The 25,314-nt window shown below is 42.0% G+C and overlaps 16 non-coding genes across 16 annotated transcripts; 9 read left to right on the forward strand and 7 right to left on the reverse strand.

Annotated features, from left to right (window-relative positions):
- Nucleotides 1-1,753: 1,753 nt before the first annotated feature.
- On the reverse strand, nucleotides 1,754-1,826 carry TRNAM-CAU (transfer RNA methionine (anticodon CAU)). The gene has a single exon. It is a non-coding gene; the product is annotated as a tRNA-Met (tRNA).
- An 88-nt stretch (nucleotides 1,827-1,914) lies between these two features.
- Nucleotides 1,915-1,986, forward strand: TRNAE-UUC (transfer RNA glutamic acid (anticodon UUC)). Its single transcript has one exon. It is a non-coding gene; the product is annotated as a tRNA-Glu (tRNA).
- Nucleotides 1,987-4,552: 2,566 nt separating this feature from the next.
- On the reverse strand, nucleotides 4,553-4,625 carry TRNAM-CAU (transfer RNA methionine (anticodon CAU)). The gene has a single exon. It is a non-coding gene; the product is annotated as a tRNA-Met (tRNA).
- Nucleotides 4,626-4,713: 88 nt separating this feature from the next.
- Nucleotides 4,714-4,785, forward strand: TRNAE-UUC (transfer RNA glutamic acid (anticodon UUC)). The gene has a single exon. It is a non-coding gene; the product is annotated as a tRNA-Glu (tRNA).
- A 2,561-nt stretch (nucleotides 4,786-7,346) lies between these two features.
- On the reverse strand, nucleotides 7,347-7,419 carry TRNAM-CAU (transfer RNA methionine (anticodon CAU)). The gene has a single exon. It is a non-coding gene; the product is annotated as a tRNA-Met (tRNA).
- An 88-nt stretch (nucleotides 7,420-7,507) lies between these two features.
- TRNAE-UUC (transfer RNA glutamic acid (anticodon UUC)) lies at nucleotides 7,508-7,579 on the forward strand. Its single transcript has one exon. It is a non-coding gene; the product is annotated as a tRNA-Glu (tRNA).
- A 2,568-nt stretch (nucleotides 7,580-10,147) lies between these two features.
- Nucleotides 10,148-10,220, reverse strand: TRNAM-CAU (transfer RNA methionine (anticodon CAU)). Its single transcript has one exon. It is a non-coding gene; the product is annotated as a tRNA-Met (tRNA).
- Nucleotides 10,221-10,308: 88 nt separating this feature from the next.
- Nucleotides 10,309-10,380, forward strand: TRNAE-UUC (transfer RNA glutamic acid (anticodon UUC)). Its single transcript has one exon. It is a non-coding gene; the product is annotated as a tRNA-Glu (tRNA).
- A 2,561-nt stretch (nucleotides 10,381-12,941) lies between these two features.
- TRNAM-CAU (transfer RNA methionine (anticodon CAU)) lies at nucleotides 12,942-13,014 on the reverse strand. The gene has a single exon. It is a non-coding gene; the product is annotated as a tRNA-Met (tRNA).
- Nucleotides 13,015-13,102: 88 nt separating this feature from the next.
- Nucleotides 13,103-13,174, forward strand: TRNAE-UUC (transfer RNA glutamic acid (anticodon UUC)). The gene has a single exon. It is a non-coding gene; the product is annotated as a tRNA-Glu (tRNA).
- Nucleotides 13,175-15,900: 2,726 nt separating this feature from the next.
- TRNAE-UUC (transfer RNA glutamic acid (anticodon UUC)) lies at nucleotides 15,901-15,972 on the forward strand. Its single transcript has one exon. It is a non-coding gene; the product is annotated as a tRNA-Glu (tRNA).
- A 2,731-nt stretch (nucleotides 15,973-18,703) lies between these two features.
- On the forward strand, nucleotides 18,704-18,775 carry TRNAE-UUC (transfer RNA glutamic acid (anticodon UUC)). The gene has a single exon. It is a non-coding gene; the product is annotated as a tRNA-Glu (tRNA).
- Nucleotides 18,776-20,712: 1,937 nt separating this feature from the next.
- TRNAM-CAU (transfer RNA methionine (anticodon CAU)) lies at nucleotides 20,713-20,785 on the reverse strand. Its single transcript has one exon. It is a non-coding gene; the product is annotated as a tRNA-Met (tRNA).
- An 88-nt stretch (nucleotides 20,786-20,873) lies between these two features.
- TRNAE-UUC (transfer RNA glutamic acid (anticodon UUC)) lies at nucleotides 20,874-20,945 on the forward strand. The gene has a single exon. It is a non-coding gene; the product is annotated as a tRNA-Glu (tRNA).
- A 2,568-nt stretch (nucleotides 20,946-23,513) lies between these two features.
- TRNAM-CAU (transfer RNA methionine (anticodon CAU)) lies at nucleotides 23,514-23,586 on the reverse strand. Its single transcript has one exon. It is a non-coding gene; the product is annotated as a tRNA-Met (tRNA).
- An 88-nt stretch (nucleotides 23,587-23,674) lies between these two features.
- Nucleotides 23,675-23,746, forward strand: TRNAE-UUC (transfer RNA glutamic acid (anticodon UUC)). The gene has a single exon. It is a non-coding gene; the product is annotated as a tRNA-Glu (tRNA).
- The last annotated feature ends 1,568 nt before the right edge of the window (nucleotides 23,747-25,314 follow it).

Below are 25,314 nucleotides of genomic sequence, written 5' to 3' on the forward strand. Positions count from 1 at the left end.
TTTTTTTTTTTTTAAATTTATCTTGCTGCTTAGTGTATAACTTGTCCCACGTGGAAAAGTGGATAGGACCTAGTATCCCTGGTCGACTGGTTTACTTCCTGCTATGGGAGTGACACTCCTTTGGAACTAGTACACACATTCAAAAGCTGCCCCATGCCTTGTACGTGGAAACAGTTTAGGAACTAAATTGGTTATGTTTTGGTACTGAATCGGAAAAATCTGTGGCCCTGTAGCCAAGATGGAGACAGAATCGATTGAGAAAACGAGGGACCAGTACCCCGTCTAAGAATCGAACGTTCATCTTTCAGCTTATGAGACTGATTTGCTTACAACTGTGTTAACGAGGCAAGCTGCGCAAATAGAACTGCAGAAGTTGCTTGTGCCAAGTAGAAAACTTATTTTTTTTCAGATTGTCACTGATAAGACAGCACATCTTTTCCCATATGGTCTAGCGGTTAGGATTCCTGGTTCTCAGCCAGGCGGGCCGGGTTCAACTCCCGGTATGGGAATGTACTTTTCTGTACTGCCACCAACATTCAAAGACAAAGGTGTTTTTCAGACAAAAGTATTTCAGGTAGAATTTGCGTTAAGCTGTCGAAAATTCTGAACGCCATCTTTTGGTCCGTTCGTTGTGATGAACTTTGGCACAAGATTTAATTTGGTTTCATAGCTCAAATCAATCTCAACTAGCCCCTTTTACAGCAAACGTGTCAAGAGAATCAACAACCCATGTGTCCTGTCTGTCATTTGGGTTCGCAAATTCTTATCAGAAACATTTTAAATCTGAAAGGGAAAGTTCTAATTTGGTGACAGAATCTCTTCAGAAAAGAGGGTACCGCTTCCCCATGTGAGGATCGAACTCACGAACTTCAGAATATGAGACTGACGCGCTCGCTACTGACGGGTGTTTTTCAGACAAAAGTATTTCAGGTAGATTTTGCGCTTAGCTGTCAAACAGCTCAAATCACTCTCATCTGCCTCTTTATACAGCAAACGGGTCAAGAGAACCAGCATCCCATGTGTCATTTGGGTTCACAAATCCTTACTTATCAGAAACGTGTTAGAAATGAACAGGAAAGTTCTAAGTTTTTGACAAAATCTCTTCGGAAAAGAGGAGCCCGCTGCCCCGTGTGAGTATCGAACTCACGAACTTCAGAATATGAGACTGACGCGCTCGCTACTGACGGGTGTTTTTCAGACAAAAGTATTTCAGGTAGATTTTGCGCTTAGCTGTCAAACAGCTCAAATCACTCTCATCTGCCTCTTTATACAGCAAACGGGTCAAGAGAAACAGCAACCCATGTGTCCCATCTGTCATTTGGGTTCACAAATCCTTACTTATCAGAAACGTGTTAGAACTGAAAGGGAAAGTTCTAAGTTTTTGACAAAATCTCTTCGGAAAGGAGGAGCCTGCTGCCCCGTGTGAGGATCGAACTTACGACCTTCAGATTATGAGACTGACGCGGGTGTTTTTCAGACAAAAGTATTTCAGGTAGATTTTGCGCTTAGCTGTCAATCATTCTGAACACCAGCTTTTGGTTACATTCATTGTGACGACCTTTGGCACAAGATTTAATTTTTTTTCATAGCTCAAATCACTCTCATCTGCCTCTTTATACAGCAAACGGGTCAAGAGAACCAGCATCCCATGTGTCATTTGGGTTCACAAATCCTTACTTATCAGAAACGTGTTAGAAATGAACAGGAAAGTTCTAAGTTTTTGACAAAATCTCTTCGGAAAAGAGGAGCCCGCTGCCCCGTGTGAGTATCGAACTCACGACCTTCAGATTATGAGACTGACGCGCTACCTACTGCGCTAACGAGGTAAGATGCACGTGCCAATCTGCAGACGTTTCTTGTGCAAGCCCCCGAGCTGATTTTTTTCAATAGATACCTCAGTGTGTAGCTATCCATTCCCATATGGTCTAGCGGTTAGGATTCCTGGTTTTCACCCAGGCGGCCCGGGTTCGACTCCCGGTATGGGAACGCACCTTTTACTGTACTACTGCCAACAATCAAAGACAGAAATGTATTTTCCAGACAATAATATTTCAGGTAGATTTTGTACTTTGCAGTCAAAAATGCTGAACATCAGAGTATTTGTGGCTCTTACTGACCTTTAGCACAAGATTTCATTTTGTTTCATAGCTTAAACCATTCTCAACTACACCTTATTACTCCAAAGCGTCAAGGGACGCAACAATCCATGTGTTCTGTCTGTCACTAAGGCTCCTGTTTCCTTTCGAATCGGAAATGTTTCAGTGAGAAAGTTCTGAGTGGGTGACACAATATCCCAAGAAAAGGGGGGAGAATAGTTCCACGTGTGAGGAAAAAACCTCATGAACTTCAGATTACCAACTGACGTGCTAAGTACCATGCTCATGTGGCAACCTTTTTCTTTTGTGATGTAAAAGCTATTTAATCAGAGCAAAAACTTCTTTTTTTTTTTTTTTTTTTTTTAAATTTATCTTGCTGCTTAGTGTATAACTTGTCCCACGTGGAAAAGTGGATAGGACCTAGTATCCCTGGTCGACTGGTTTACTTCCTGCTATGGGAGTGACACTCCTTTGGAACTAGTACACACATTCAAAAGCTGCCCCATGCCTTGTACGTGGAAACAGTTTAGGAACTAAATTGGTTATGTTTTGGTACTGAATCGGAAAAATCTGTGGCCCTGTAGCCAAGATGGAGACAGAATCGATTGAGAAAACGAGGGACCAGTACCCCGTCTAAGAATCGAACGTTCATCTTTCAGCTTATGAGACTGATTTGCTTACAACTGTGTTAACGAGGCAAGCTGCGCAAATAGAACTGCAGAAGTTGCTTGTGCCAAGTAGAAAACTTATTTTTTTTCAGATTGTCACTGATAAGACAGCACATCTTTTCCCATATGGTCTAGCGGTTAGGATTCCTGGTTCTCAGCCAGGCGGGCCGGGTTCAACTCCCGGTATGGGAATGTACTTTTCTGTACTGCCACCAACATTCAAAGACAAAGGTGTTTTTCAGACAAAAGTATTTCAGGTAGAATTTGCGTTAAGCTGTCGAAAATTCTGAACGCCATCTTTTGGTCCGTTCGTTGTGATGAACTTTGGCACAAGATTTAATTTGGTTTCATAGCTCAAATCAATCTCAACTAGCCCCTTTTACAGCAAACGTGTCAAGAGAATCAACAACCCATGTGTCCTGTCTGTCATTTGGGTTCGCAAATTCTTACTTATCAGAAACATTTTAAATCTGAAAGGGAAAGTTCTAATTTGGTGACAGAATCTCTTCAGAAAAGAGGGTACCGCTTCCCCATGTGAGGATCGAACTCACGAACTTCAGAATATGAGACTGACGCGCTCGCTACTGACGGGTGTTTTTCAGACAAAAGTATTTCAGGTAGATTTTGCGCTTAGCTGTCAAACAGCTCAAATCACTCTCATCTGCCTCTTTATACAGCAAACGGGTCAAGAGAAACAGCAACCCATGTGTCCCATCTGTCATTTGGGTTCACAAATCCTTACTTATCAGAAACGTGTTAGAACTGAAAGGGAAAGTTCTAAGTTTTTGACAAAATCTCTTCGGAAAAGAGGAGCCTGCTGCCCCGTGTGAGGATCGAACTCACGACCTTCAGATTATGAGACTGACGCGGGTGTTTTTCAGACAAAAGTATTTCAGGTAGATTTTGCGCTTAGCTGTCAATCATTCTGAACACCAGCTTTTGGTTACATTCATTGTGACGACCTTTGGCACAAGATTTAATTTTTTTTCATAGCTCAAATCACTCTCATCTGCCTCTTTATACAGCAAACGGGTCAAGAGAACCAGCATCCCATGTGTCATTTGGGTTCACAAATCCTTACTTATCAGAAACGTGTTAGAAATGAACAGGAAAGTTCTAAGTTTTTGACAAAATCTCTTCGGAAAAGAGGAGCCCGCTGCCCCGTGTGAGTATCGAACTCACGAACTTCAGAATATGAGACTGACGCGCTCGCTACTGACGGGTGTTTTTCAGACAAAAGTATTTCAGGTAGATTTTGCGCTTAGCTGTCAAACAGCTCAAATCACTCTCATCTGCCTCTTTATACAGCAAACGGGTCAAGAGAAACAGCAACCCATGTGTCCCATCTGTCATTTGGGTTCACAAATCCTTACTTATCAGAAACGTGTTAGAACTGAAAGGGAAAGTTCTAAGTTTTTGACAAAATCTCTTCGGAAAAGAGGAGCCTGCTGCCCCGTGTGAGGATCGAACTTACGACCTTCAGATTATGAGACTGACGCGGGTGTTTTTCAGACAAAAGTATTTCAGGTAGATTTTGCGCTTAGCTGTCAATCATTCTGAACACCAGCTTTTGGTTACATTCATTGTGACGACCTTTGGCACAAGATTTAATTTTTTTTCATAGCTCAAATCACTCTCATCTGCCTCTTTATACAGCAAACGGGTCAAGAGAACCAGCATCCCATGTGTCATTTGGGTTCACAAATCCTTACTTATCAGAAACGTGTTAGAAATGAACAGGAAAGTTCTAAGTTTTTGACAAAATCTCTTCGGAAAAGAGGAGCCCGCTGCCCCGTGTGAGTATCGAACTCACGACCTTCAGATTATGAGACTGACGCGCTACCTACTGCGCTAACGAGGTAAGATGCACGTGCCAATCTGCAGACGTTTCTTGTGCAAGCCCCCGAGCTGATTTTTTTCAATAGATACCTCAGTGTGTAGCTATCCATTCCCATATGGTCTAGCGGTTAGGATTCCTGGTTTTCACCCAGGCGGCCCGGGTTCGACTCCCGGTATGGGAACGCACCTTTTACTGTACTACTGCCAACAATCAAAGACAGAAATGTATTTTCCAGACAATAATATTTCAGGTAGATTTTGTACTTTGCAGTCAAAAATGCTGAACATCAGGGTATTTGTGGCTCTTACTGACCTTTAGCACAAGATTTCATTTTGTTTCATAGCTTAAACCATTCTCAACTACACCTTATTACTCCAAAGCGTCAAGGGACGCAACAATCCATGTGTTCTGTCTGTCACTAAGGCTCCTGTTTCCTTTCGAATCGGAAATGTTTCAGTGAGAAAGTTCTGAGTGGGTGACACAATATCCCAAGAAAAGGGGGGAGAATAGTTCCACGTGTGAGGAAAAAACCTCATGAACTTCAGATTACCAACTGACGTGCTAAGTACCATGCTCATGTGGCAACTTTTTTCTTTTGTGATGTAAAAGCTATTTAATCAGAGCAAAAACTTCTTTTTTTTTTTTTTTTTTTTTAAATTTATCTTGCTGCTTAGTGTATAACTTGTCCCACGTGGAAAAGTGGATAGGACCTAGTATCCCTGGTCGACTGGTTTACTTCCTGCTATGGGAGTGACACTCCTTTGGAACTAGTACACACATTCAAAAGCTGCCCCATGCCTTGTACGTGGAAACAGTTTAGGAACTAAATTGGTTATGTTTTGGTACTGAATCGGAAAAATCTGTGGCCCTGTAGCCAAGATGGAGACAGAATCGATTGAGAAAACGAGGGACCAGTACCCCGTCTAAGAATCGAACGTTCATCTTTCAGCTTATGAGACTGATTTGCTTACAACTGTGTTAACGAGGCAAGCTGCGCAAATAGAACTGCAGAAGTTGCTTGTGCCAAGTAGAAAACTTATTTTTTTTCAGATTGTCACTGATAAGACAGCACATCTTTTCCCATATGGTCTAGCGGTTAGGATTCCTGGTTCTCAGCCAGGCGGGCCGGGTTCAACTCCCGGTATGGGAATGTACTTTTCTGTACTGCCACCAACATTCAAAGACAAAGGTGTTTTTCAGACAAAAGTATTTCAGGTAGAATTTGCGTTAAGCTGTCGAAAATTCTGAACGCCATCTTTTGGTCCGTTCGTTGTGATGAACTTTGGCACAAGATTTAATTTGGTTTCATAGCTCAAATCAATCTCAACTAGCCCCTTTTACAGCAAACGTGTCAAGAGAATCAACAACCCATGTGTCCTGTCTGTCATTTGGGTTCGCAAATTCTTATCAGAAACATTTTAAATCTGAAAGGGAAAGTTCTAATTTGGTGACAGAATCTCTTCAGAAAAGAGGGTACCGCTTCCCCATGTGAGGATCGAACTCACGAACTTCAGAATATGAGACTGACGCGCTCGCTACTGACGGGTGTTTTTCAGACAAAAGTATTTCAGGTAGATTTTGCGCTTAGCTGTCAAACAGCTCAAATCACTCTCATCTGCCTCTTTATACAGCAAACGGGTCAAGAGAAACAGCAACCCATGTGTCCCATCTGTCATTTGGGTTCACAAATCCTTACTTATCAGAAACGTGTTAGAACTGAAAGGGAAAGTTCTAAGTTTTTGACAAAATCTCTTCGGAAAAGAGGAGCCTGCTGCCCCGTGTGAGGATAGAACTCACGACCTTCAGATTATGAGACTGACGCGGGTGTTTTTCAGACAAAAGTATTTCAGGTAGATTTTGCGCTTAGCTGTCAATCATTCTGAACACCAGCTTTTGGTTACATTCATTGTGACGACCTTTGGCACAAGATTTAATTTTTTTTCATAGCTCAAATCACTCTCATCTGCCTCTTTATACAGCAAACGGGTCAAGAGAACCAGCATCCCATGTGTCATTTGGGTTCACAAATCCTTACTTATCAGAAACGTGTTAGAAATGAACAGGAAAGTTCTAAGTTTTTGACAAAATCTCTTCGGAAAAGAGGAGCCCGCTGCCCCGTGTGAGTATCGAACTCACGAACTTCAGAATATGAGACTGACGCGCTCGCTACTGACGGGTGTTTTTCAGACAAAAGTATTTCAGGTAGATTTTGCGCTTAGCTGTCAAACAGCTCAAATCACTCTCATCTGCCTCTTTATACAGCAAACGGGTCAAGAGAAACAGCAACCCATGTGTCCCATCTGTCATTTGGGTTCACAAATCCTTACTTATCAGAAACGTGTTAGAACTGAAAGGGAAAGTTCTAAGTTTTTGACAAAATCTCTTCGGAAAAGAGGAGCCTGCTGCCCCGTGTGAGGATCGAACTTACGACCTTCAGATTATGAGACTGACGCGGGTGTTTTTCAGACAAAAGTATTTCAGGTAGATTTTGCGCTTAGCTGTCAATCATTCTGAACACCAGCTTTTGGTTACATTCATTGTGACGACCTTTGGCACAAGATTTAATTTTTTTTCATAGCTCAAATCACTCTCATCTGCCTCTTTATACAGCAAACGGGTCAAGAGAACCAGCATCCCATGTGTCATTTGGGTTCACAAATCCTTACTTATCAGAAACGTGTTAGAAATGAACAGGAAAGTTCTAAGTTTTTGACAAAATCTCTTCGGAAAAGAGGAGCCCGCTGCCCCGTGTGAGTATCGAACTCACGACCTTCAGATTATGAGACTGACGCGCTACCTACTGCGCTAACGAGGTAAGATGCACGTGCCAATCTGCAGACGTTTCTTGTGCAAGCCCCCGAGCTGATTTTTTTCAATAGATACCTCAGTGTGTAGCTATCCATTCCCATATGGTCTAGCGGTTAGGATTCCTGGTTTTCACCCAGGTGGCCCGGGTTCGACTCCCGGTATGGGAACGCACCTTTTACTGTACTACTGCCAACAATCAAAGACAGAAATGTATTTTCCAGACAATAATATTTCAGGTAGATTTTGTACTTTGCAGTCAAAAATGCTGAACATCAGGGTATTTGTGGCTCTTACTGACCTTTAGCACAAGATTTCATTTTGTTTCATAGCTTAAACCATTCTCAACTACACCTTATTACTCCAAAGCGTCAAGGGACGCAACAATCCATGTGTTCTGTCTGTCACTAAGGCTCCTGTTTCCTTTCGAATCGGAAATGTTTCAGTGAGAAAGTTCTGAGTGGGTGACACAATATCCCAAGAAAAGGGGGGAGAATAGTTCCACGTGTGAGGAAAAAACCTCATGAACTTCAGATTACCAACTGACGTGCTAAGTACCATGCTCATGTGGCAACTTTTTTCTTTTGTGATGTAAAAGCTATTTAATCAGAGCAAAAACTTCTTTTTTTTTTTTTTTTTTTTTTTTAAATTTATCTTGCTGCTTAGTGTATAACTTGTCCCACGTGGAAAAGTGGATAGGACCTAGTATCCCTGGTCGACTGGTTTACTTCCTGCTATGGGAGTGACACTCCTTTGGAACTAGTACACACATTCAAAAGCTGCCCCATGCCTTGTACGTGGAAACAGTTTAGGAACTAAATTGGTTATGTTTTGGTACTGAATCGGAAAAATCTGTGGCCCTGTAGCCAAGATGGAGACAGAATCGATTGAGAAAACGAGGGACCAGTACCCCGTCTAAGAATCGAACGTTCATCTTTCAGCTTATGAGACTGATTTGCTTACAACTGTGTTAACGAGGCAAGCTGCGCAAATAGAACTGCAGAAGTTGCTTGTGCCAAGTAGAAAACTTATTTTTTTTCAGATTGTCACTGATAAGACAGCACATCTTTTCCCATATGGTCTAGCGGTTAGGATTCCTGGTTCTCAGCCAGGCGGGCCGGGTTCAACTCCCGGTATGGGAATGTACTTTTCTGTACTGCCACCAACATTCAAAGACAAAGGTGTTTTTCAGACAAAAGTATTTCAGGTAGAATTTGCGTTAAGCTGTCGAAAATTCTGAACGCCATCTTTTGGTCCGTTCGTTGTGATGAACTTTGGCACAAGATTTAATTTGGTTTCATAGCTCAAATCAATCTCAACTAGCCCCTTTTACAGCAAACGTGTCAAGAGAATCAACAACCCATGTGTCCTGTCTGTCATTTGGGTTCGCAAATTCTTACTTATCAGAAACATTTTAAATCTGAAAGGGAAAGTTCTAATTTGGTGACAGAATCTCTTCAGAAAAGAGGGTACCGCTTCCCCATGTGAGGATCGAACTCACGAACTTCAGAATATGAGACTGACGCGCTCGCTACTGACGGGTGTTTTTCAGACAAAAGTATTTCAGGTAGATTTTGCGCTTAGCTGTCAAACAGCTCAAATCACTCTCATCTGCCTCTTTATACAGCAAACGGGTCAAGAGAAACAGCAACCCATGTGTCCCATCTGTCATTTGGGTTCACAAATCCTTACTTATCAGAAACGTGTTAGAACTGAAAGGGAAAGTTCTAAGTTTTTGACAAAATCTCTTCGGAAAAGAGGAGCCTGCTGCCCCGTGTGAGGATCGAACTCACGACCTTCAGATTATGAGACTGACGCGGGTGTTTTTCAGACAAAAGTATTTCAGGTAGATTTTGCGCTTAGCTGTCAATCATTCTGAACACCAGCTTTTGGTTACATTCATTGTGACGACCTTTGGCACAAGATTTAATTTTTTTTCATAGCTCAAATCACTGTCATCTGCCTCTTTATACAGCAAACGGGTCAAGAGAACCAGCATCCCATGTGTCATTTGGGTTCACAAATCCTTACTTATCAGAAACGTGTTAGAAATGAACAGGAAAGTTCTAAGTTTTTGACAAAATCTCTTCGGAAAAGAGGAGCCCGCTGCCCCGTGTGAGTATCGAACTCACGAACTTCAGAATATGAGACTGACGCGCTCGCTACTGACGGGTGTTTTTCAGACAAAAGTATTTCAGGTAGATTTTGCGCTTAGCTGTCAAACAGCTCAAATCACTCTCATCTGCCTCTTTATACAGCAAACGGGTCAAGAGAAACAGCAACCCATGTGTCCCATCTGTCATTTGGGTTCACAAATCCTTACTTATCAGAAACGTGTTAGAACTGAAAGGGAAAGTTCTAAGTTTTTGACAAAATCTCTTCGGAAAAGAGGAGCCTGCTGCCCCGTGTGAGGATCGAACTTACGACCTTCAGATTATGAGACTGACGCGGGTGTTTTTCAGACAAAAGTATTTCAGGTAGATTTTGCGCTTAGCTGTCAATCATTCTGAACACCAGCTTTTGGTTACATTCATTGTGACGACCTTTGGCACAAGATTTAATTTTTTTTCATAGCTCAAATCACTCTCATCTGCCTCTTTATACAGCAAACGGGTCAAGAGAACCAGCATCCCATGTGTCATTTGGGTTCACAAATCCTTACTTATCAGAAACGTGTTAGAAATGAACAGGAAAGTTCTAAGTTTTTGACAAAATCTCTTCGGAAAAGAGGAGCCCGCTGCCCCGTGTGAGTATCGAACTCACGACCTTCAGATTATGAGACTGACGCGCTACCTACTGCGCTAACGAGGTAAGATGCACGTGCCAATCTGCAGACGTTTCTTGTGCAAGCCCCCGAGCTGATTTTTTTCAATAGATACCTCAGTGTGTAGCTATCCATTCCCATATGGTCTAGCGGTTAGGATTCCTGGTTTTCACCCAGGCGGCCCGGGTTCGACTCCCGGTATGGGAACGCACCTTTTACTGTACTACTGCCAACAATCAAAGACAGAAATGTATTTTCCAGACAATAATATTTCAGGTAGATTTTGTACTTTGCAGTCAAAAATGCTGAACATCAGGGTATTTGTGGCTCTTACTGACCTTTAGCACAAGATTTCATTTTGTTTCATAGCTTAAACCATTCTCAACTACACCTTATTACTCCAAAGCGTCAAGGGACGCAACAATCCATGTGTTCTGTCTGTCACTAAGGCTCCTGTTTCCTTTCGAATCGGAAATGTTTCAGTGAGAAAGTTCTGAGTGGGTGACACAATATCCCAAGAAAAGGGGGGAGAATAGTTCCACGTGTGAGGAAAAAACCTCATGAACTTCAGATTACCAACTGACGTGCTAAGTACCATGCTCATGTGGCAACTTTTTTCTTTTGTGATGTAAAAGCTATTTAATCAGAGCAAAAACTTCTTTTTTTTTTTTTTTTTTTTTAAATTTATCTTGCTGCTTAGTGTATAACTTGTCCCACGTGGAAAAGTGGATAGGACCTAGTATCCCTGGTCGACTGGTTTACTTCCTGCTATGGGAGTGACACTCCTTTGGAACTAGTACACACATTCAAAAGCTGCCCCATGCCTTGTACGTGGAAACAGTTTAGGAACTAAATTGGTTATGTTTTGGTACTGAATCGGAAAAATCTGTGGCCCTGTAGCCAAGATGGAGACAGAATCGATTGAGAAAACGAGGGACCAGTACCCCGTCTAAGAATCGAACGTTCATCTTTCAGCTTATGAGACTGATTTGCTTACAACTGTGTTAACGAGGCAAGCTGCGCAAATAGAACTGCAGAAGTTGCTTGTGCCAAGTAGAAAACTTATTTTTTTTCAGATTGTCACTGATAAGACAGCACATCTTTTCCCATATGGTCTAGCGGTTAGGATTCCTGGTTCTCAGCCAGGCGGGCCGGGTTCAACTCCCGGTATGGGAATGTACTTTTCTGTACTGCCACCAACATTCAAAGACAAAGGTGTTTTTCAGACAAAAGTATTTCAGGTAGAATTTGCGTTAAGCTGTCGAAAATTCTGAACGCCATCTTTTGGTCCGTTCGTTGTGATGAACTTTGGCACAAGATTTAATTTGGTTTCATAGCTCAAATCAATCTCAACTAGCCCCTTTTACAGCAAACGTGTCAAGAGAATCAACAACCCATGTGTCCTGTCTGTCATTTGGGTTCGCAAATTCTTATCAGAAACATTTTAAATCTGAAAGGGAAAGTTCTAATTTGGTGACAGAATCTCTTCAGAAAAGAGGGTACCGCTTCCCCATGTGAGGATCGAACTCACGAACTTCAGAATATGAGACTGACGCGCTCGCTACTGACGGGTGTTTTTCAGACAAAAGTATTTCAGGTAGATTTTGCGCTTAGCTGTCAAACAGCTCAAATCACTCTCATCTGCCTCTTTATACAGCAAACGGGTCAAGAGAAACAGCAACCCATGTGTCCCATCTGTCATTTGGGTTCACAAATCCTTACTTATCAGAAACGTGTTAGAACTGAAAGGGAAAGTTCTAAGTTTTTGACAAAATCTCTTCGGAAAAGAGGAGCCTGCTGCCCCGTGTGAGGATCGAACTCACGACCTTCAGATTATGAGACTGACGCGGGTGTTTTTCAGACAAAAGTATTTCAGGTAGATTTTGCGCTTAGCTGTCAATCATTCTGAACACCAGCTTTTGGTTACATTCATTGTGACGACCTTTGGCACAAGATTTAATTTTTTTTCATAGCTCAAATCACTCTCATCTGCCTCTTTATACAGCAAACGGGTCAAGAGAACCAGCATCCCATGTGTCATTTGGGTTCACAAATCCTTACTTATCAGAAACGTGTTAGAAATGAACAGGAAAGTTCTAAGTTTTTGACAAAATCTCTTCGGAAAAGAGGAGCCCGCTGCCCCGTGTGAGTATCGAACTCACGACCTTCAGAATATGAGACTGACGCGCTCGCTACTGACGGGTGTTTTTCAGACAAAAGTATTTCAGGTAGATTTTGCGCTTAGCTGTCAAACAGCTCAAATCACTCTCATCTGCCTCTTTATACAGCAAACGGGTCAAGAGAAACAGCAACCCATGTGTCCCATCTGTCATTTGGGTTCACAAATCCTTACTTATCAGAAACGTGTTAGAACTGAAAGGGAAAGTTCTAAGTTTTTGACAAAATCTCTTCGGAAAAGAGGAGCCTGCTGCCCCGTGTGAGGATCGAACTTACGACCTTCAGATTATGAGACTGACGCGGGTGTTTTTCAGACAAAAGTATTTCAGGTAGATTTTGCGCTTAGCTGTCAATCATTCTGAACACCAGCTTTTGGTTACATTCATTGTGACGACCTTTGGCACAAGATTTAATTTTTTTTCATAGCTCAAATCACTCTCATCTGCCTCTTTATACAGCAAACGGGTCAAGAGAACCAGCATCCCATGTGTCATTTGGGTTCACAAATCCTTACTTATCAGAAACGTGTTAGAAATGAACAGGAAAGTTCTAAGTTTTTGACAAAATCTCTTCGGAAAAGAGGAGCCCGCTGCCCCGTGTGAGTATCGAACTCACGACCTTCAGATTATGAGACTGACGCGCTACCTACTGCGCTAACGAGGTAAGATGCACGTGCCAATCTGCAGACGTTTCTTGTGCAAGCCCCCGAGCTGATTTTTTTCAATAGATACCTCAGTGTGTAGCTATCCATTCCCATATGGTCTAGCGGTTAGGATTCCTGGTTTTCACCCAGGTGGCCCGGGTTCGACTCCCGGTATGGGAACGCACCTTTTACTGTACTACTGCCAACAATCAAAGACAGAAATGTATTTTCCAGACAATAATATTTCAGGTAGATTTTGTACTTTGCAGTCAAAAATGCTGAACATCAGGGTATTTGTGGCTCTTACTGACCTTTAGCACAAGATTTCATTTTGTTTCATAGCTTAAACCATTCTCAACTACACCTTATTACTCCAAAGCGTCAAGGGACGCAACAATCCATGTGTTCTGTCTGTCACTAAGGCTCCTGTTTCCTTTCGAATCGGAAATGTTTCAGTGAGAAAGTTCTGAGTGGGTGACACAATATCCCAAGAAAAGGGGGGAGAATAGTTCCACGTGTGAGGAAAAAACCTCATGAACTTCAGATTACCAACTGACGTGCTAAGTACCATGCTCATGTGGCAACTTTTTTCTTTTGTGATGTAAAAGCTATTTAATCAGAGCAAAAACTTCTTTTTTTTTTTTTTTTTTTTTTTTTAAATTTATCTTGCTGCTTAGTGTATAACTTGTCCCACGTGGAAAAGTGGATAGGACCTAGTATCCCTGGTCGACTGGTTTACTTCCTGCTATGGGAGTGACACTCCTTTGGAACTAGTACACACATTCAAAAGCTGCCCCATGCCTTGTACGTGGAAACAGTTTAGGAACTAAATTGGTTATGTTTTGGTACTGAATCGGAAAAATCTGTGGCCCTGTAGCCAAGATGGAGACAGAATCGATTGAGAAAACGAGGGACCAGTACCCCGTCTAAGAATCGAACGTTCATCTTTCAGCTTATGAGACTGATTTGCTTACAACTGTGTTAACGAGGCAAGCTGCGCAAATAGAACTGCAGAAGTTGCTTGTGCCAAGTAGAAAACTTATTTTTTTTCAGATTGTCACTGATAAGACAGCACATCTTTTCCCATATGGTCTAGCGGTTAGGATTCCTGGTTCTCAGCCAGGCGGGCCGGGTTCAACTCCCGGTATGGGAATGTACTTTTCTGTACTGCCACCAACATTCAAAGACAAAGGTGTTTTTCAGACAAAAGTATTTCAGGTAGAATTTGCGTTAAGCTGTCGAAAATTCTGAACGCCATCTTTTGGTCCGTTCGTTGTGATGAACTTTGGCACAAGATTTAATTTGGTTTCATAGCTCAAATCAATCTCAACTAGCCCCTTTTACAGCAAACGTGTCAAGAGAATCAACAACCCATGTGTCCTGTCTGTCATTTGGGTTCGCAAATTCTTATCAGAAACATTTTAAATCTGAAAGGGAAAGTTCTAATTTGGTGACAGAATCTCTTCAGAAAAGAGGGTACCGCTTCCCCATGTGAGGATCGAACTCACGAACTTCAGAATATGAGACTGACGCGCTCGCTACTGACGGGTGTTTTTCAGACAAAAGTATTTCAGGTAGATTTTGCGCTTAGCTGTCAAACAGCTCAAATCACTCTCATCTGCCTCTTTATACAGCAAACGGGTCAAGAGAAACAGCAACCCATGTGTCCCATCTGTCATTTGGGTTCACAAATCCTTACTTATCAGAAACGTGTTAGAACTGAAAGGGAAAGTTCTAAGTTTTTGACAAAATCTCTTCGGAAAAGAGGAGCCTGCTGCCCCGTGTGAGGATCGAACTCACGACCTTCAGATTATGAGACTGACGCGGGTGTTTTTCAGACAAAAGTATTTCAGGTAGATTTTGCGCTTAGCTGTCAATCATTCTGAACACCAGCTTTTGGTTACATTCATTGTGACGACCTTTGGCACAAGATTTAATTTTTTTTCATAGCTCAAATCACTCTCATCTGCCTCTTTATACAGCAAACGGGTCAAGAGAACCAGCATCCCATGTGTCATTTGGGTTCACAAATCCTTACTTATCAGAAACGTGTTAGAAATGAACAGGAAAGTTCTAAGTTTTTGACAAAATCTCTTCGGAAAAGAGGAGCCCGCTGCCCCGTGTGAGTATCGAACTCACGAACTTCAGAATATGAGACTGACGCGCTCGCTACTGACGGGTGTTTTTCAGACAAAAGTATTTCAGGTAGATTTTGCGCTTAGCTGTCAAACAGCTCAAATCACTCTCATCTGCCTCTTTATACAGCAAACGGGTCAAGAGAAACAGCAACCCATGTGTCCCATCTGTCATTTGGGTTCACAAATCCTTACTTATCAGAAACGTGTTAGAACTGAAAGGGAAAGTTCTAAGTTTTTGACAAAATCTCTTCGGAAAAGAGGAGCCTGCTGCCCCGTGTGAGGATCGAACTTACGACCTTCAGATTATGAGACTGACGCGGGTGTTTTTCAGACAAAAGTATTTCAGGTAGATTTTGCGCTTAGCTGTCAATCATTCTGAACACCAGCTTTTGGTTACATTCATTGTGACGACCTTTGGCACAAGATTTAATTTTTTTTCATAGCTCAAATCACTCTCATCTGCCTCTTTATACAGCAAACGGGTCAAGAGAACCAGCATCCCATGTGTCATTTGGGTTCACAAATCCTTACTTATCAGAAACGTGTTAGAAATGAACAGGAAAGTTCTAAGTTTTTGACAAAATCTCTTCGGAAAAGAGGAGCCCGCTGCCCCGTGTGAGTATCGAACTCACGACCTTCAGATTATGAGACTGACGCTCTACCTACTGCGCTAACGAGGTAAGATGCACGTGCCAATCTGCAGACGTTTCTTGTGCAAGCCCCCGAGCTGATTTTTTTCAATAGATACCTCAGTGTGTAGCTATCCATTCCCATATGGTCTAGCGGTTAGGATTCCTGGTTTTCACCCAGGCGGCCCGGGTTCGACTCCCGGTATGGGAACGCACCTTTTACTGTACTACTGCCAACAATCAAAGACAGAAATGTATTTTCCAGACAATAATATTTCAGGTAGATTTTGTACTTTGCAGTCAAAAATGCTGAACATCAGGGTATTTGTGGCTCTTACTGACCTTTAGCACAAGATTTCATTTTGTTTCATAGCTTAAACCATTCTCAACTACACCTTATTACTCCAAAGCGTCAAGGGACGCAACAATCCATGTGTTCTGTCTGTCACTAAGGCTCCTGTTTCCTTTCGAATCGGAAATGTTTCAGTGAGAAAGTTCTGAGTGGGTGACACAATATCCCAAGAAAAGGGGGGAGAATAGTTCCACGTGTGAGGAAAAAACCTCATGAACTTCAGATTACCAACTGACGTGCTAAGTACCATGCTCATGTGGCAACTTTTTTCTTTTGTGATGTAAAAGCTATTTAATCAGAGCAAAAACTTCTTTTTTTTTTTTTTTTTTTTTTTTTAAATTTATCTTGCTGCTTAGTGTATAACTTGTCCCACGTGGAAAAGTGGATAGGACCTAGTATCCCTGGTCGACTGGTTTACTTCCTGCTATGGGAGTGACACTCCTTTGGAACTAGTACACACATTCAAAAGCTGCCCCATGCCTTGTACGTGGAAACAGTTTAGGAACTAAATTGGTTATGTTTTGGTACTGAATCGGAAAAATCTGTGGCCCTGTAGCCAAGATGGAGACAGAATCGATTGAGAAAACGAGGGACCAGTACCCCGTCTAAGAATCGAACGTTCATCTTTCAGCTTATGAGACTGATTTGCTTACAACTGTGTTAACGAGGCAAGCTGCGCAAATAGAACTGCAGAAGTTGCTTGTGCCAAGTAGAAAACTTAGTTTTTTTTCAGATTGTCACTGATAAGACAGCACATCTTTTCCCATATGGTCTAGCGGTTAGGATTCCTGGTTCTCAGCCAGGCGGGCCGGGTTCAACTCCCGGTATGGGAATGTACTTTTCTGTACTGCCACCAACATTCAAAGACAAAGGTGTTTTTCAGACAAAAGTATTTCAGGTAGAATTTGCGTTAAGCTGTCGAAAATTCTGAACGCCATCTTTTGGTCCGTTCGTTGTGATGAACTTTGGCACAAGATTTAATTTGGTTTCATAGCTCAAATCAATCTCAACTAGCCCCTTTTACAGCAAACGTGTCAAGAGAATCAACAACCCATGTGTCCTGTCTGTCATTTGGGTTCGCAAATTCTTACTTATCAGAAACATTTTAAATCTGAAAGGGAAAGTTCTAATTTGGTGACAGAATCTCTTCAGAAAAGAGGGTACCGCTTCCCCATGTGAGGATCGAACTCACGAACTTCAGAATATGAGACTGACGCGCTCGCTACTGACGGGTGTTTTTCAGACAAAAGTATTTCAGGTAGATTTTGCGCTTAGCTGTCAAACAGCTCAAATCACTCTCATCTGCCTCTTTATACAGCAAACGGGTCAAGAGAAACAGCAACCCATGTGTCCCATCTGTCATTTGGGTTCACAAATCCTTACTTATCAGAAACGTGTTAGAACTGAAAGGGAAAGTTCTAAGTTTTTGACAAAATCTCTTCGGAAAAGAGGAGCCTGCTGCCCCGTGTGAGGATCGAACTCACGACCTTCAGATTATGAGACTGACGCGGGTGTTTTTCAGACAAAAGTATTTCAGGTAGATTTTGCGCTTAGCTGTCAATCATTCTGAACACCAGCTTTTGGTTACATTCATTGTGACGACCTTTGGCACAAGATTTAATTTTTTTTCATAGCTCAAATCACTCTCATCTGCCTCTTTATACAGCAAACGGGTCAAGAGAACCAGCATCCCATGTGTCATTTGGGTTCACAAATCCTTACTTATCAGAAACGTGTTAGAAATGAACAGGAAAGTTCTAAGTTTTTGACAAAATCTCTTCGGAAAAGAGGAGCCCGCTGCCCCGTGTGAGTATCGAACTCACGAACTTCAGAATATGAGACTGACGCGCTCGCTACTGACGGGTGTTTTTCAGACAAAAGTATTTCAGGTAGATTTTGCGCTTAGCTGTCAAACAGCTCAAATCACTCTCATCTGCCTCTTTATACAGCAAACGGGTCAAGAGAAACAGCAACCCATGTGTCCCATCTGTCATTTGGGTTCACAAATCCTTACTTATCAGAAACGTGTTAGAACTGAAAGGGAAAGTTCTAAGTTTTTGACAAAATCTCTTCGGAAAAGAGGAGCCTGCTGCCCCGTGTGAGGATCGAACTTACGACCTTCAGATTATGAGACTGACGCGGGTGTTTTTCAGACAAAAGTATTTCAGGTAGATTTTGCGCTTAGCTGTCAATCATTCTGAACACCAGCTTTTGGTTACATTCATTGTGACGACCTTTGGCACAAGATTTAATTTTTTTTCATAGCTCAAATCACTCTCATCTGCCTCTTTATACAGCAAACGGGTCAAGAGAACCAGCATCCCATGTGTCATTTGGGTTCACAAATCCTTACTTATCAGAAACGTGTTAGAAATGAACAGGAAAGTTCTAAGTTTTTGACAAAATCTCTTCGGAAAAGAGGAGCCCGCTGCCCCGTGTGAGTATCGAACTCACGACCTTCAGATTATGAGACTGAAGCTCTACCTACTGCGCTAACGAGGTAAGATGCACGTGCCAATCTGCAGACGTTTCTTGTGCAAGCCCCCGAGCTGATTTTTTTCAATAGATACCTCAGTGTGTAGCTATCCATTCCCATATGGTCTAGCGGTTAGGATTCCTGGTTTTCACCCAGGCGGCCCGGGTTCGACTCCCGGTATGGGAACGCACCTTTTACTGTACTACTGCCAACAATCAAAGACAGAAATGTATTTTCCAGACAATAATATTTCAGGTAGATTTTGTACTTTGCAGTCAAAAATGCTGAACATCAGGGTATTTGTGGCTCTTACTGACCTTTAGCACAAGATTTCATTTTGTTTCATAGCTTAAACCATTCTCAACTACACCTTATTACTCCAAAGCGTCAAGGGACGCAACAATCCATGTGTTCTGTCTGTCACTAAGGCTCCTGTTTCCTTTCGAATCGGAAATGTTTCAGTGAGAAAGTTCTGAGTGGGTGACACAATATCCCAAGAAAAGGTGGGAGAATAGTTCCACGTGTGAGGAAAAAACCTCATGAACTTCAGATTACCAACTGACGTGCTAAGTACCATGCTCATGTGGCAACTTTTTTCTTTTGTGATGTAAAAGCTATTTAATCAGAGCAAAAACTTCTTTTTTTTTTTTTTTTTTTTTTTTAAATTTATCTTGCTGCTTAGTGTATAACTTGTCCCACGTGGAAAAGTGGATAGGACCTAGTATCCCTGGTCGACTGGTTTACTTCCTGCTATGGGAGTGACACTCCTTTGGAACTAGTACACACATTCAAAAGCTGCCCCATGCCTTGTACGTGGAAACAGTTTAGGAACTAAATTGGTTATGTTTTGGTACTGAATCGGAAAAATCTGTGGCCCTGTAGCCAAGATGGAGACAGAATCGATTGAGAAAACGAGGGACCAGTACCCCGTCTAAGAATCGAACGTTCATCTTTCAGCTTATGAGACTGATTTGCTTACAACTGTGTTAACGAGGCAAGCTGCGCAAATAGAACTGCAGAAGTTGCTTGTGCCAAGTAGAAAACTTATTTTTTTTCAGATTGTCACTGATAAGACAGCACATCTTTTCCCATATGGTCTAGCGGTTAGGATTCCTGGTTCTCAGCCAGGCGGGCCGGGTTCAACTCCCGGTATGGGAATGTACTTTTCTGTACTGCCACCAACATTCAAAGACAAAGGTGTTTTTCAGACAAAAGTATTTCAGGTAGAATTTGCGTTAAGCTGTCGAAAATTCTGAACGCCATCTTTTGGTCCGTTCGTTGTGATGAACTTTGGCACAAGATTTAATTTGGTTTCATAGCTCAAATCAATCTCAACTAGCCCCTTTTACAGCAAACGTGTCAAGAGAATCAACAACCCATGTGTCCTGTCTGTCATTTGGGTTCGCAAATTCTTACTTATCAGAAACATTTTAAATCTGAAAGGGAAAGTTCTAATTTGGTGACAGAATCTCTTCAGAAAAGAGGGTACCGCTTCCCCATGTGAGGATCGAACTCACGAACTTCAGAATATGAGACTGACGCGCTCGCTACTGACGGGTGTTTTTCAGACAAAAGTATTTCAGGTAGATTTTGCGCTTAGCTGTCAAACAGCTCAAATCACTCTCATCTGCCTCTTTATACAGCAAACGGGTCAAGAGAAACAGCAACCCATGTGTCCCATCTGTCATTTGGGTTCACAAATCCTTACTTATCAGAAACGTGTTAGAACTGAAAGGGAAAGTTCTAAGTTTTTGACAAAATCTCTTCGGAAAAGAGGAGCCTGCTGCCCCGTGTGAGGATCGAACTCACGACCTTCAGATTATGAGACTGACGCGGGTGTTTTTCAGACAAAAGTATTTCAGGTAGATTTTGCGCTTAGCTGTCAATCATTCTGAACACCAGCTTTTGGTTACATTCATTGTGACGACCTTTGGCACAAGATTTAATTTTTTTTCATAGCTCAAATCACTCTCATCTGCCTCTTTATACAGCAAACGGGTCAAGAGAACCAGCATCCCATGTGTCATTTGGGTTCACAAATCCTTACTTATCAGAAACGTGTTAGAAATGAACAGGAAAGTTCTAAGTTTTTGACAAAATCTCTTCGGAAAAGAGGAGCCCGCTGCCCCGTGTGAGTATCGAACTCACGACCTTCAGATTATGAGACTGACGCGCTACCTACTGCGCTAACGAGGTAAGATGCACGTGCCAATCTGCAGACGTTTCTTGTGCAAGCCCCCGAGCTGATTTTTTTCAATAGATACCTCAGTGTGTAGCTATCCATTCCCATATGGTCTAGCGGTTAGGATTCCTGGTTTTCACCCAGGCGGCCCGGGTTCGACTCCCGGTATGGGAACGCACCTTTTACTGTACTACTGCCAACAATCAAAGACAGAAATGTATTTTCCAGACAATAATATTTCAGGTAGATTTTGTACTTTGCAGTCAAAAATGCTGAACATCAGGGTATTTGTGGCTCTTACTGACCTTTAGCACAAGATTTCATTTTGTTTCATAGCTTAAACCATTCTCAACTACACCTTATTACTCCAAAGCGTCAAGGGACGCAACAATCCATGTGTTCTGTCTGTCACTAAGGCTCCTGTTTCCTTTCGAATCGGAAATGTTTCAGTGAGAAAGTTCTGAGTGGGTGACACAATATCCCAAGAAAAGGGGGGAGAATAGTTCCACGTGTGAGGAAAAAACCTCATGAACTTCAGATTACCAACTGACGTGCTAAGTACCATGCTCATGTGGCAACTTTTTTCTTTTGTGATGTAAAAGCTATTTAATCAGAGCAAAAACTTCTTTTTTTTTTTTTTTTTTTTTTTTAAATTTATCTTGCTGCTTAGTGTATAACTTGTCCCACGTGGAAAAGTGGATAGGACCTAGTATCCCTGGTCGACTGGTTTACTTCCTGCTATGGGAGTGACACTCCTTTGGAACTAGTACACACATTCAAAAGCTGCCCCATGCCTTGTACGTGGAAACAGTTTAGGAACTAAATTGGTTATGTTTTGGTACTGAATCGGAAAAATCTGTGGCCCTGTAGCCAAGATGGAGACAGAATCGATTGAGAAAACGAGGGACCAGTACCCCGTCTAAGAATCGAACGTTCATCTTTCAGCTTATGAGACTGATTTGCTTACAACTGTGTTAACGAGGCAAGCTGCGCAAATAGAACTGCAGAAGTTGCTTGTGCCAAGTAGAAAACTTATTTTTTTTCAGATTGTCACTGATAAGACAGCACATCTTTTCCCATATGGTCTAGCGGTTAGGATTCCTGGTTCTCAGCCAGGCGGGCCGGGTTCAACTCCCGGTATGGGAATGTACTTTTCTGTACTGCCACCAACATTCAAAGACAAAGGTGTTTTTCAGACAAAAGTATTTCAGGTAGAATTTGCGTTAAGCTGTCGAAAATTCTGAACGCCATCTTTTGGTCCGTTCGTTGTGATGAACTTTGGCACAAGATTTAATTTGGTTTCATAGCTCAAATCAATCTCAACTAGCCCCTTTTACAGCAAACGTGTCAAGAGAATCAACAACCCATGTGTCCTGTCTGTCATTTGGGTTCGCAAATTCTTACTTATCAGAAACATTTTAAATCTGAAAGGGAAAGTTCTAATTTGGTGACAGAATCTCTTCAGAAAAGAGGGTACCGCTTCCCCATGTGAGGATCGAACTCACGAACTTCAGAATATGAGACTGACGCGCTCGCTACTGACGGGTGTTTTTCAGACAAAAGTATTTCAGGTAGATTTTGCGCTTAGCTGTCAAACAGCTCAAATCACTCTCATCTGCCTCTTTATACAGCAAACGGGTCAAGAGAAACAGCAACCCATGTGTCCCATCTGTCATTTGGGTTCACAAATCCTTACTTATCAGAAACGTGTTAGAACTGAAAGGGAAAGTTCTAAGTTTTTGACAAAATCTCTTTGGAAAAGAGGAGCCTGCTGCCCCGTGTGAGGATCGAACTCACGACCTTCAGATTATGAGACTGACGCGGGTGTTTTTCAGACAAAAGTATTTCAGGTAGATTTTGCGCTTAGCTGTCAATCATTCTGAACACCAGCTTTTGGTTACATTCATTGTGACGACCTTTGGCACAAGATTTAATTTTTTTTCATAGCTCAAATCACTCTCATCTGCCTCTTTATACAGCAAACGGGTCAAGAGAACCAGCATCCCATGTGTCATTTGGGTTCACAAATCCTTACTTATCAGAAACGTGTTAGAAATGAACAGGAAAGTTCTAAGTTTTTGACAAAATCTCTTCGGAAAAGAGGAGCCCGCTGCCCCGTGTGAGTATCGAACTCACGAACTTCAGAATATGAGACTGACGCGCTCGCTACTGACGGGTGTTTTTCAGACAAAAGTATTTCAGGTAGATTTTGCGCTTAGCTGTCAAACAGCTCAAATCACTCTCATCTGCCTCTTTATACAGCAAACGGGTCAAGAGAAACAGCAACCCATGTGTCCCATCTGTCATTTGGGTTCACAAATCCTTACTTATCAGAAACGTGTTAGAACTGAAAGGGAAAGTTCTAAGTTTTTGACAAAATCTCTTCGGAAAAGAGGAGCCTGCTGCCCCGTGTGAGGATCGAACTTACGACCTTCAGATTATGAGACTGACGCGGGTGTTTTTCAGACAAAAGTATTTCAGGTAGATTTTGCGCTTAGCTGTCAATCATTCTGAACACCAGCTTTTGGTTACATTCATTGTGACGACCTTTGGCACAAGATTTAATTTTTTTTCATAGCTCAAATCACTCTCATCTGCCTCTTTATACAGCAAACGGGTCAAGAGAACCAGCATCCCATGTGTCATTTGGGTTCACAAATCCTTACTTATCAGAAACGTGTTAGAAATGAACAGGAAAGTTCTAAGTTTTTGACAAAATCTCTTCGGAAAAGAGGAGCCCGCTGCCCCGTGTGAGTATCGAACTCACGACCTTCAGATTATGAGACTGACGCGCTACCTACTGCGCTAACGAGGTAAGATGCACGTGCCAATCTGCAGACGTTTCTTGTGCAAGCCCCCGAGCTGATTTTTTTCAATAGATACCTCAGTGTGTAGCTATCCATTCCCATATGGTCTAGCGGTTAGGATTCCTGGTTTTCACCCAGGCGGCCCGGGTTCGACTCCCGGTATGGGAACGCACCTTTTACTGTACTACTGCCAACAATCAAAGACAGAAATGTATTTTCCAGACAATAATATTTCAGGTAGATTTTGTACTTTGCAGTCAAAAATGCTGAACATCAGAGTATTTGTGGCTCTTACTGACCTTTAGCACAAGATTTCATTTTGTTTCATAGCTTAAACCATTCTCAACTACACCTTATTACTCCAAAGCGTCAAGGGACGCAACAATCCATGTGTTCTGTCTGTCACTAAGGCTCCTGTTTCCTTTCGAATCGGAAATGTTTCAGTGAGAAAGTTCTGAGTGGGTGACACAATATCCCAAGAAAAGGGGGGAGAATAGTTCCACGTGTGAGGAAAAAACCTCATGAACTTCAGATTACCAACTGACGTGCTAAGTACCATGCTCATGTGGCAACTTTTTTCTTTTGTGATGTAAAAGCTATTTAATCAGAGCAAAAACTTCTTTTTTTTTTTTTTTTTTTTTTAAATTTATCTTGCTGCTTAGTGTATAACTTGTCCCACGTGGAAAAGTGGATAGGACCTAGTATCCCTGGTCGACTGGTTTACTTCCTGCTATGGGAGTGACACTCCTTTGGAACTAGTACACACATTCAAAAGCTGCCCCATGCCTTGTACGTGGAAACAGTTTAGGAACTAAATTGGTTATGTTTTGGTACTGAATCGGAAAAATCTGTGGCCCTGTAGCCAAGATGGAGACAGAATCGATTGAGAAAACGAGGGACCAGTACCCCGTCTAAGAATCGAACGTTCATCTTTCAGCTTATGAGACTGATTTGCTTACAACTGTGTTAACGAGGCAAGCTGCGCAAATAGAACTGCAGAAGTTGCTTGTGCCAAGTAGAAAACTTATTTTTTTTCAGATTGTCACTGATAAGACAGCACATCTTTTCCCATATGGTCTAGCGGTTAGGATTCCTGGTTCTCAGCCAGGCGGGCCGGGTTCAACTCCCGGTATGGGAATGTACTTTTCTGTACTGCCACCAACATTCAAAGACAAAGGTGTTTTTCAGACAAAAGTATTTCAGGTAGAATTTGCGTTAAGCTGTCGAAAATTCTGAACGCCATCTTTTGGTCCGTTCGTTGTGATGAACTTTGGCACAAGATTTAATTTGGTTTCATAGCTCAAATCAATCTCAACTAGCCCCTTTTACAGCAAACGTGTCAAGAGAATCAACAACCCATGTGTCCTGTCTGTCATTTGGGTTCGCAAATTCTTACTTATCAGAAACATTTTAAATCTGAAAGGGAAAGTTCTAATTTGGTGACAGAATCTCTTCAGAAAAGAGGGTACCGCTTCCCCATGTGAGGATCGAACTCACGAACTTCAGAATATGAGACTGACGCGCTCGCTACTGACGGGTGTTTTTCAGACAAAAGTATTTCAGGTAGATTTTGCGCTTAGCTGTCAAACAGCTCAAATCACTCTCATCTGCCTCTTTATACAGCAAACGGGTCAAGAGAAACAGCAACCCATGTGTCCCATCTGTCATTTGGGTTCACAAATCCTTACTTATCAGAAACGTGTTAGAACTGAAAGGGAAAGTTCTAAGTTTTTGAC

This window comes from Dendrobates tinctorius, unplaced genomic scaffold (assembly GCF_039654945.1).
Source record: "Dendrobates tinctorius isolate UK_male_01 unplaced genomic scaffold, ASM3965494v1 ptg000272l, whole genome shotgun sequence".
Taxonomy (NCBI): Eukaryota; Metazoa; Chordata; class Amphibia; order Anura; family Dendrobatidae; genus Dendrobates; species Dendrobates tinctorius.